This window comes from Lytechinus pictus, chromosome 10 (genome assembly GCF_037042905.1).
Source record: "Lytechinus pictus isolate F3 Inbred chromosome 10, Lp3.0, whole genome shotgun sequence".
Taxonomy (NCBI): Eukaryota; Metazoa; Echinodermata; class Echinoidea; order Temnopleuroida; family Toxopneustidae; genus Lytechinus; species Lytechinus pictus.
The window spans coordinates 20,520,202-20,530,093 of NC_087254.1; the positions used below are offsets into that span (position 1 = coordinate 20,520,202).

At 39.3% G+C, this 9,892-nt stretch overlaps 1 pseudogene; it reads right to left on the reverse strand.

Moving 5' to 3' along the window:
* Positions 1 to 3,221: 3,221 nt before the first annotated feature.
* On the reverse strand, positions 3,222 to 6,011 carry LOC129269250 (dopamine D2-like receptor; annotated as a pseudogene).
* Between the last annotated feature and the right edge of the window lie 3,881 nt (positions 6,012 to 9,892).

Sequence of the window (9,892 nt, forward strand, 5' to 3'; positions counted from 1 at the left end):
TCATCCGCTCCAGAAATGGACAAAAATAGCGAAAACATAACGGAAAATAACGGAGGTTTGTAGTATTTAGCCGGAAACATAAACGGATATTCATGGGAAGCCTAGCGGATAAAAGCGGATGGAAGTGGATGGCAGCTCCGAATGGGTTACCGGGGTTTTGAATACTTAATATACGATATGCCTATGCATATACGCTTACATCCTTTTTATTTCCGCGCTACTAACGATGTATAGACGTTCCATGTACCTTATCTTCCCTCCCTCTTTCCATTGTTCAGCTCGAACGTATGAAGCACGTTTGCAATGAGTTTTTCATCGAATGGCAAGACTTTCGTATACGTTTTACATCCGCTTTGCATCCGTAATTGCAGTGGGACCGGGCCTTTAAGTTGACATAAAATTACTCTTAACTGTCATAATTCATAATTGCTTCAGAGTTAATATGACTTCGAAAAGGTCAAACACACAATAATATTATACAATTTTGTAAGCATTGTTTTTATCAATAAAGAAAAACACGTAATTATATTTGTCCGCCATTCAAACTTCCGCGATATCGCCTATACCCATGCAGGAATTTGAAACAACTGTTATAATAATCAACATCGTAGTTGAGTAATGATTCCAGTACAAGATTAGTAACAGTAATTATTAATGATAGCCTCAAATAATATGACAAATCCACATGATTTTTACCCTGGTTGTTGTTCTATACACCCATGTCAACCCTGTATTATACTAAAGTTGCCTTGTGTTTACAGCGGAAAGCGATACATGCGTCGTTTCTTTGTATACTCTTAAAGGTCGAGTCTACCCCAGCAAAATGCTGACTCGAATAAACAGAGAAAAATCAAACTAGCATAGTGCTGAAAATTTCATCAAAATTGGATGTAAAATAAGAAAGTTATGACATTTTCAAGTTTCGCTTATTTTTCACAAAACAGTGATATGCACAACTAGGTGAGTCAGTCGATGATGTGCATCACTCACTATTTATCTTGTTTTTTATTGTTTGAAATATACTATATTTCATTTTTGTTTAGATTTGACAATAAGGACCAACTTGACTGAACCATATAGTATTAAACAATGCTAATTCCATATGTTCAGGGAGGAATTGATCGTTGTATCACTTGACAATGAGGAGAAAATTAGAATATTTCCTATTTCATATAATAAAATACAAAAGAAATAGTTAGTGGACGACGTCATAGTCTCTTCATTTGCATACCAGCCAGGATGTGCATCTAACTGTTTTTGTGAAATTAAGCGAAACTTTAAAATGTCATAACTTTCTTATTTTACATCCGATTTCGATGATATTCTCCGTTTTATGCTTGTTGGATTTTTCTCTTTTTATTTAAATCAACTTTTTGTTGGGGTGGACTTATCTTTTTATGATTTCATTGTCAGATCATTGAACGTGAAGATGTCAAATAATGTTGGATTACACAAATATACCTGGTCCCCATTTGTAAAAAAAAAATATAAAGACTTGCCTATTGATCTACATTTGAATTGTTAAGAAGATTCAGATTTTTTTATCAATACTCTTAAAATAGTTGGGCAAAAAATGCCCAACTTTTAACCAACCCTGGGCAACATACTGTCCACACAACTATTGGTTAAAATCTGCCCACATTGGGTAATAAAAACTAATAATCGGGTAATTAATTTGCTCAATTGGATAATAATTGCCTAGAATATATATATTACCAACATACATTACCCTACACAGAGGACAATATGTTGCCCAACATTTTAAGTGTGAACCGTAATTTGATTTTGACTTGAACCTATTGCAGCTATTTGTAAGACTGTCCTTTATCATGTTTATGTTCGAGAAAAAAAAAACATTTATTTTTTTAAACGTATTTTGCCATCAAATGTTTCATTGCGTTGCTGCATTGTTAAAGTATATTTTTCAAACGAAGTGAATAGTAAGGTCAAAGATTATTAAATATGGAATAATACTTATAACAACAGACACGATGCAGTCAAAATTTTCCTTCCATTAGAGAGAGAGAAAAGAAATTCTTCTTGATTTATTAATGCTGCTATATCTGCTTGAAATATGCTTGACCGGGCGTTGTACGAATGCCTGTCTCATGAACGGGAGGTCGTAGGTTCGATCCCCGGCCGAGTCAAACCAAAGAATTGAAAGATGGGATCTTCCGTCTTCTCATCAGGCACTAGACGTATTAGAATGGGGAAGGATAATACTAATTGTATGCAGGGCTCGCTGGAAGAGCAGCTTACAGCTGTAGTGGCTATACCCTGTTTAAAGAAGTTAATATTAAATCATATTCCTTAATGATTTCCATGACAATTCTTTATAACGTTTATGAACAACAGTCATAACAGAAACATTTCACCTTGCGTTTTTTTTTAAACTTTGCTGATTAGCGGGAGGCCATACAGAGTTAAATCCTAGTAGTTAACTTCAATAGGACGGGAGGCATAAATTAGCATAAGTAATTAAGTAATTTTCATGTAAGAATTAACTATACAATTCTGTAGATCATGTTCATGGAAACGTGCCTGCCAATTTTCGGCGCGATTTCGTGGTCGACGACCGAGATTTCAAGAGATAGGGGGCTCTCACCTGCCATCCCAAATTTACTAGGCCTAGTTCGGGGCTAAGGTAGCATCTATACTACACTTGCTTAAAAAACCGCAGCAACTCACCTAAATAATCAATAATAAAGGTCATCAACAAGTTAGAGGGCTCGAAGTAAAGCTTATTCTACTATACATTAATGGTTGTTTGACAAGTAGATTTATCATATGAAAAACAACATTATTTTAGCTGGCTATATCAGAATACGATTAACATATTTTCAAGGACTTCGATGAAAATGCAAATAAAGCAAAACTACCTCACATAATCATTAGTAATACTCAGTGAATAATGAAAATTTCGTTTCCCTTCATCTTAAAATATTCCGATAATCGTTTTCACATGTCTTTTCAATATTTCTAACAGTTCAAAATAATACCGGAGACAGCTGCTATTATATTCGGTGTACGCCAATATTAAATATTCATAATTTCCTGGTTTCCGAGGAGGTCATGATATAAGGGCAAGTTTCATGACATAAAAGCGAGATGGATTAGTCTAGATAGAGAAGCACTCCCAGATAGAAGAGGTTAGAAAACCCTATAGGAAAACCTTAAAGGAAACGCTTGAGCCACTTCGCTGGTTTAGGTATACCGGAAAGATCACCGCGGAATAGACACGAAGAAACCTCCCTGAATGTCGGGTGCTTTAAGCAGTATATGAGTGGATTTGTCATAGAGTTGATAACTAGAATGGTCGCTGTGTACTTAAAGTTAGTTGTATAACATTTATGTGTAGCAAGACACAGAATATGAGGAAACACAAACACGAAGAAGCTACAGACTACCATAAACAGGTTTTTCGTGATGTCGATCTCACGTTTCGTCAAAACTCGACGCATTTCCTGTGCCGACTGGGCGCGTCGTCGCTTTTTGTTCACCGATCGAGTTTTATCACCCATTGCATACACTTTGGACCTAATGCTTTGTACGCTCTGCCGGAGTGAATACGCACTTGGTCTGCTATCGATGACACTCTGTCGTGGCGATGACGCACTTGGTCTGCTGTCAATGACACTCTGTCGCGGTGAAGACGCACTTGGTCTGCTGTCAATGACACTCTGTCGTGGCGAAGACGCAGTTGATCTGCTGTCAATGATACTCTGTCGTGGCGACGACGCACTTGGTCTGCTGTCAATGACACTCTGTCGTGGCGAAGACGCACTTGGTCTGCTGTCAATGACACTCTGTCGTGGCGAAGACGCAGTTGATCTGCTGTCGATGACACTCTGTCGTGGCGAAGACGCACTTGGTCTGCTGTCAATGACACTCTGTCGTGGCGAAGACGCACTTGGTCTGCTGTCAATGACACTCTGTCGTGGCGAAGACGCAGTTGATCTGCTGTCGATGACACTCTGTCGTGGCGAAGACGCACTTGGTCTGCTGTCAATGATACTCTGTCGTGGCGAAGACGCACTTGGTGTGCTATCGATGACACTCTGTCGCGATGAAGACGCAATTGGTCTGCTGTCAATATCACTCTGCCCGACTGAAGACGCATTAATTCCGCTATCATTATCAAAAACTGACGAATATGATAGTTCGACTTCCGTCGTCTCTGTGGCATTCTCGGGGATATTCTCCACTATAGAAGACGGGACGTTGATCATCCCACAGCTGCGTTCTCTTTTGCTGTATATATGTATAAGATTACGATGCTGTCGATTGATGAACACGTAGATGCGGAAGTAGCAGCTGAGAATGATTATGAAAGACAACCCGAAGAGTATTTCCTCAAGGATATAGATAATCCTAAGCTGGAGTGGGGTTCCGTCGAACACACATAGTTGGTTTGCAGCGTTGTACCCTAGATGTCCCAGCCCAACTGCAGGAGGTAACATGATGAGAAGGATTGGGAAGGTCCAGGCAAAGATCACCATTACCAGGACGTTCCGAACGCTGTAGAGTCGTAGGTACTGTGCACGGTAGCGCGTAATGACCACGTAACGGTTGATCCCGATGAGAGCTAGATGGCAGACGCTTGATTTAAAGGCTATAAGACAGAGGGCGCCACACATTTTACACACCCAATCAGGAACCGGTGATCCATGGGCAAAGTCTACGAAGGTGTACACTTGGATGGGTAGCATGGCACAACCAAGAAAGTCCGTAATGCTCAAACTGAAATCAAAGAAGAAAAATAATGATTCCAAAATAACAATAATTTGCTAAAAGACATTTTGCTTAAAAAATAACAAGGGTCTTATCTGGTGGACTCAAGTGACGATAATCACTGTGATCAAGTCCCTGTTGTTATGTGACTCGTGGACTTTCATTCAAGGACTACTTTGTTACATTATTAATATTATGTGCAATTTCACAAACATGTATTGTCATAAGGGTTTAACGACCAGTGCATCTATTAAAATAATATTTTCTTCAAGAGTAAAGGGCGATTGGAACGTGGGTAGATTAAAATAGAAATCTAAAGGAAGCCCCCAAATGTTATGACCCCCCCCCCCACACACACACACACACATCCCTGCTGGAAAGAACACGATGGCCCGTATTCTGATAGCAGGTTTAACTTAAACTCAGGTTTAAAGTTGTGGTTTAAGTATGAATAGCCAATTTATGACTAACAGTAGAGATATCATACTTCAGCTCATTTGGCTCTCAAATCATTCATAATTGTCTAGGAAGTATAAATATATTATTGTCTTCGCCACCGATGAATCAGGAAAGAGCACAGTAAACATAGGAAACATACAACTTGATAAAAATTTTGATACTTTTGGCTTCCCATACTTAAACCACAACTTTAAATCTGATTTTATGTTAAACCCGACTTCAGAAGTTTGGAACACACTGAAATCATCTTCATACTGTTAAAATGTGAATCATATCAAGTCAAATATGTGAGCCCACTGTGCGACACTGCTCTTTGCAACAGGGCTTTCTTAACTAGAAGAAGGATTAATAATAAGAATAATATTGGCAAAATAAGTGTCAATAGTTGGCAAAACAGGATAGATATCTGCCTCCCCATTCCTTGCCCATTCTCAACCCACCCCCAATTCTAACCTAAATCTACATACACATTATGCTTATCATTTACCTGATGATAAAGATATTGGTGATGTTCTGGAGTTTTTTGGACATGGCCCATGAGATGACAACAAGACTGTTACCGAGAATACCAAAGAATCCACAAACTCCGATAATAGAGGCAAGGACGAAGTTGATGACGACGTCGGTTTCATTGTAGTAGATGGACATCGTACTGTTGACATAGGGCATGGTGAAGTTGTCATCGAAACCCGTGGTCATCGTCGACATCGTGGTGACGTTTTCCGGATCAGGCTCCATTGTCTCCAAAAGGGGAAAATTCCTTGAGAGCAAGTATAAACCGATGGCGTCTGTTTTAAAGATAAATATGAAAAAATAACTTTCTTAACATTGATAGATATAATCTTATGCGTTGTGTATTATAGGCCTAAAGGTCTGTGATCTTTCACCGTAGAAGTTTCCGAGAGAATGATTTTATCGATGAATATATGATCCGAATCATCCGCGTTTGAGTCCTGCCATGGCACCAATCTTTATGCCAGCTATCTCATGGTTCTGTCACTCGTATCCCACTAGTTTTAAACCACAGAAAACAACCCCTTGACATTTGAACATTTTGATATCTATCGTATCCTCACTACCCTTAAATGTTCAATGGAGACTATGAATCTACCTTGAGTGATCCTGTATGTCAAGTGCTTTTCCTCTGTAATTAACACGTCAAATTATAGGCATGGAAAGTTCGACGGTATTAGGGTATTTTATGCTGGTATATTAAGCCGTGATGAGGTTTAAACATTGACTACACATTGTCTTTGTTTATATAATTATTACCCGATACAAAAGAGGTGAAAAGTGCTGCATATTTCATTTCTCTATTACAGTCTAAACATCATACTTTATTTAAAACCTCTAATCCAGTCTACAATAAAATTGTAACCATTCCCTTCATCACCATTCATCGTCGTCGTCGTCGTCGTCATTATCATCGTCATCATTATCATAGGTTGGTGATACAAAATATGAACATGCCGAAAGTGGACTGAAGCCGGCGTTGGAGGCGGCTATGTATATCACCTTACTTTTTTTTCGACTGCCGGACTGACATCGCCTCGGAGTGAGTCCAACTTTGGATATAGTTTGAAGGCGCTTCCACACCGACTTCAATCCTTCAATTATTGGTATATGTGTATCACCTCCAAGTGGACGCAGGCCGGCTCGACCAAATAACTAGAATAGCGAACCATAGTTCACGAACAATGTAAAAATGTTGAAATAAGAAAAATTCGGGCGATTAGTGTCACGTGAATAGGTGATGCGAGACCGACTTATATGTATTGGGGGGGGGGGGTAATAATCTTGAAGCGCCTTCAGTCCACTTTCGGCTTAGGACTATCACCACCCAAATTGCAGGCGTGAAGGAAGCTTCAAAGCCGGCGTCGGAGGCGGCCTCAAGCCCTCAAACCTGACGCATGTGTATCAGGGGCCATAGAATCATCACATGTCAAAACCATTCACACAATCATCGCCATCATCGAGGTCGTCGTTTTCGTCATCATAACCACCGGTACACACCACTCCCTTCGCCACTATACGGGTAGCCAAGAATTTTCAACGAAAAGAGGGGGGGGGGGGGTAGATAAGGTGAGGGTGAAGTAACCGAGAGGTGTGATTTAATAGTGATCTCATATTCAGATGCTTCGTACACTTCTACTTCTGTGACATCTCAACTCTTGGTCGCGTTGCCAAGAAAAGGATCTCCGAAGTGATATCTAAATGTTAAAAACTTTATTCAGTTGTTCTCAAACTTTCATTGAATTCATTCTTTGTTCATATAACTATTATAAACAAATTTATTCTAAAGGTTTCACTCTCCTTTAATCTTTCCTGTTCGAAATCATACGAGGTTATGGCATGACACATGACAAGATCTTCTCACTAAATGCAAAATCCTGGTCGCACTGGAAATCAATGTTTTGGCATCTTAGTCAAGTTTCTTTTCATACTGGGCATTCAAGCTCTGCCGTCCCAGAATATAGCGCAAGAGGCGTTAACCGACGATCCGCCATTCCGGATCAGATTTGATCCAGGAGTCAATCCGTTGTGGTCACTACATTCCGGTTCAGAAATGTCAGGGTACAATAGGGTCCGAAATAACAATTTCTTCGTCAAATGCTAGTATTGCCCTTTCTGTGTCACATGAGACCTTATTCCTCGTATTCTTAAACCTTGAATCCGGCACGGAACATGCACAAAAGTCATAATTTGATGGTTATTTTCAGATTTTGTACACGGTTGTGGAAGAAACTGAAGCCCCTCCCCTCACTCACCTGCGGCCTCTGATTAAAACATTCTTATGAATGATCTGTAATCATCATTCAGGAGCACGAACTTGATAGACTTTCTTACTCACGTTACAGCAGGGGCGGCGCGCCTGTTGAAAGTGGGGGAGGGGAGTTCGGGGGAAAATGGGAACTGCCTCTTTTGAAAGGACACTATCTTAAAACAAAGAAAAATAACAAATTTATCCCACTCTTAATGGCAGAACGTACAAGATGCACTTAATGGAATAAAACGCCAAAAATGAAAAACATAAAAAAGGGTGCTGATCGGGCATTAAAAGAATGATTTTAAGAAGGGCGACTTATCTTTCACGAGAATGGGCACCTATTAGAAGGCAAGGACAATCGTTAGCACATACATTGGGCTCTTCGAAGACGAAAGGCGTATAAACACGTTTGTTTGTTGTATGGGATCATTGTACTCTCTAAATGTATAAGAGCTAATCTGGTCCCTCGGTGAAAGTGTGCATCTTTTTTACACTTTCACTCCAAAAAGGAAAAAAGTGCCTCTTGAAAGATTGAAATCTCACTCCATCAGGACTGGTCCCTCATCTCACTCTGAGAGGAGTGCGATTAGGGTCCAGATTAGCTCCTTTGCATTAAAGAGTAAGGGGTAAAAATTGACACTTTTCAATGCTTCAAAGAGTATATAGGGGCACTGTGCCCTCCCTCCCCTTGCCCACCACCCCCCCCCCTCCCCGATCGCCACCACTGTGTTAGAGCATGGTTAGAGGTCGCTAATGTGATTACGAAGTTAATATACATGTTTAACTATTATGGAAAGTTCAACGCACTTAGCTGAATAATTCATCGTGTGACAGCATCCATCACGGCAATAATGTAACAATCTCTTCCGTGAAGAATGAATAGAGCAATCAATTTACTTTTAATTAAAAGCTTGAACATCCAATGAACTAGATTTGCTTGAATTTTAATAAAGATAGTCCACACCTCCGTCCCTAGCAAATCATTGTATAGTCGTAAGCCCCAAGTCAAATTCAACATTCGTAGTTTCAATGAATCACTCGGGTAGTAGTATTCTGTTCAGTTTTGTATTTTGAACATAATTTTCCATCTATCTGATTGAACATTCAATCCGTAGGATATATTAATATATAAATCACATTGAAACGATAAGATAAAACCTCCATTGAACTGGTTGTCGTTTCGGCTCCTAGCGGGGTGCTTAGTGGTTGGGGGACAGCACCATGAACAGAGCCTAAAAAGATTCTGAATAAAAAAAAACATAACGAAGATGCCATCTTCAGTTAAAGCGAGGCAAACCGAACAAGCTGATAGAAATAAAATCATATCATAGCGTTGTTATATTAACTTGATTAGTTCTTGAATTACACAAATATAGTACCTCTATCAGTGGCGTAACTACGGGGGGGCATGGGGGGGCACGTGCCCCCCCCCCCCCAATCGGCTGGCAAAAAAAAAAAAAAAAAAAAAAAAAACGGGAGAAAAGGGAAAAAAAGAGGGAGAAGAAAGAAACGTAGTGGGAAAGAAGAATTTATTGTACATTATAATGTTATATTATATTATATGTTGTGTTATATTACATAAGAATTATTTTTTTTTCATAACTTTATGAAACATAATGTGCTCAGGGCCTGTTTGTTCATTATTCATGGTACTAGCATTGTCTGTTTAACGAGATATACATGTACAATCATGTTGTACCAAAACGTCCTGTTTTCAAGTCAATATGCACCAAATATATATCATCGCACTTCGAGTTATTATTGTTTTATGTAGTGACATATGCTTCTTTTCATGACTACTTAAAGTGATAGCCCCATTTTACGGTCTGTATATAAAAAAAATCCTTGTTCGTGTTCGCGCTTACGTTCGAATTAGTGGATTGATGAGATTTGTCTGCTCTTCATGAATTCCTGAAATCGGTCCTTAAAATGTCT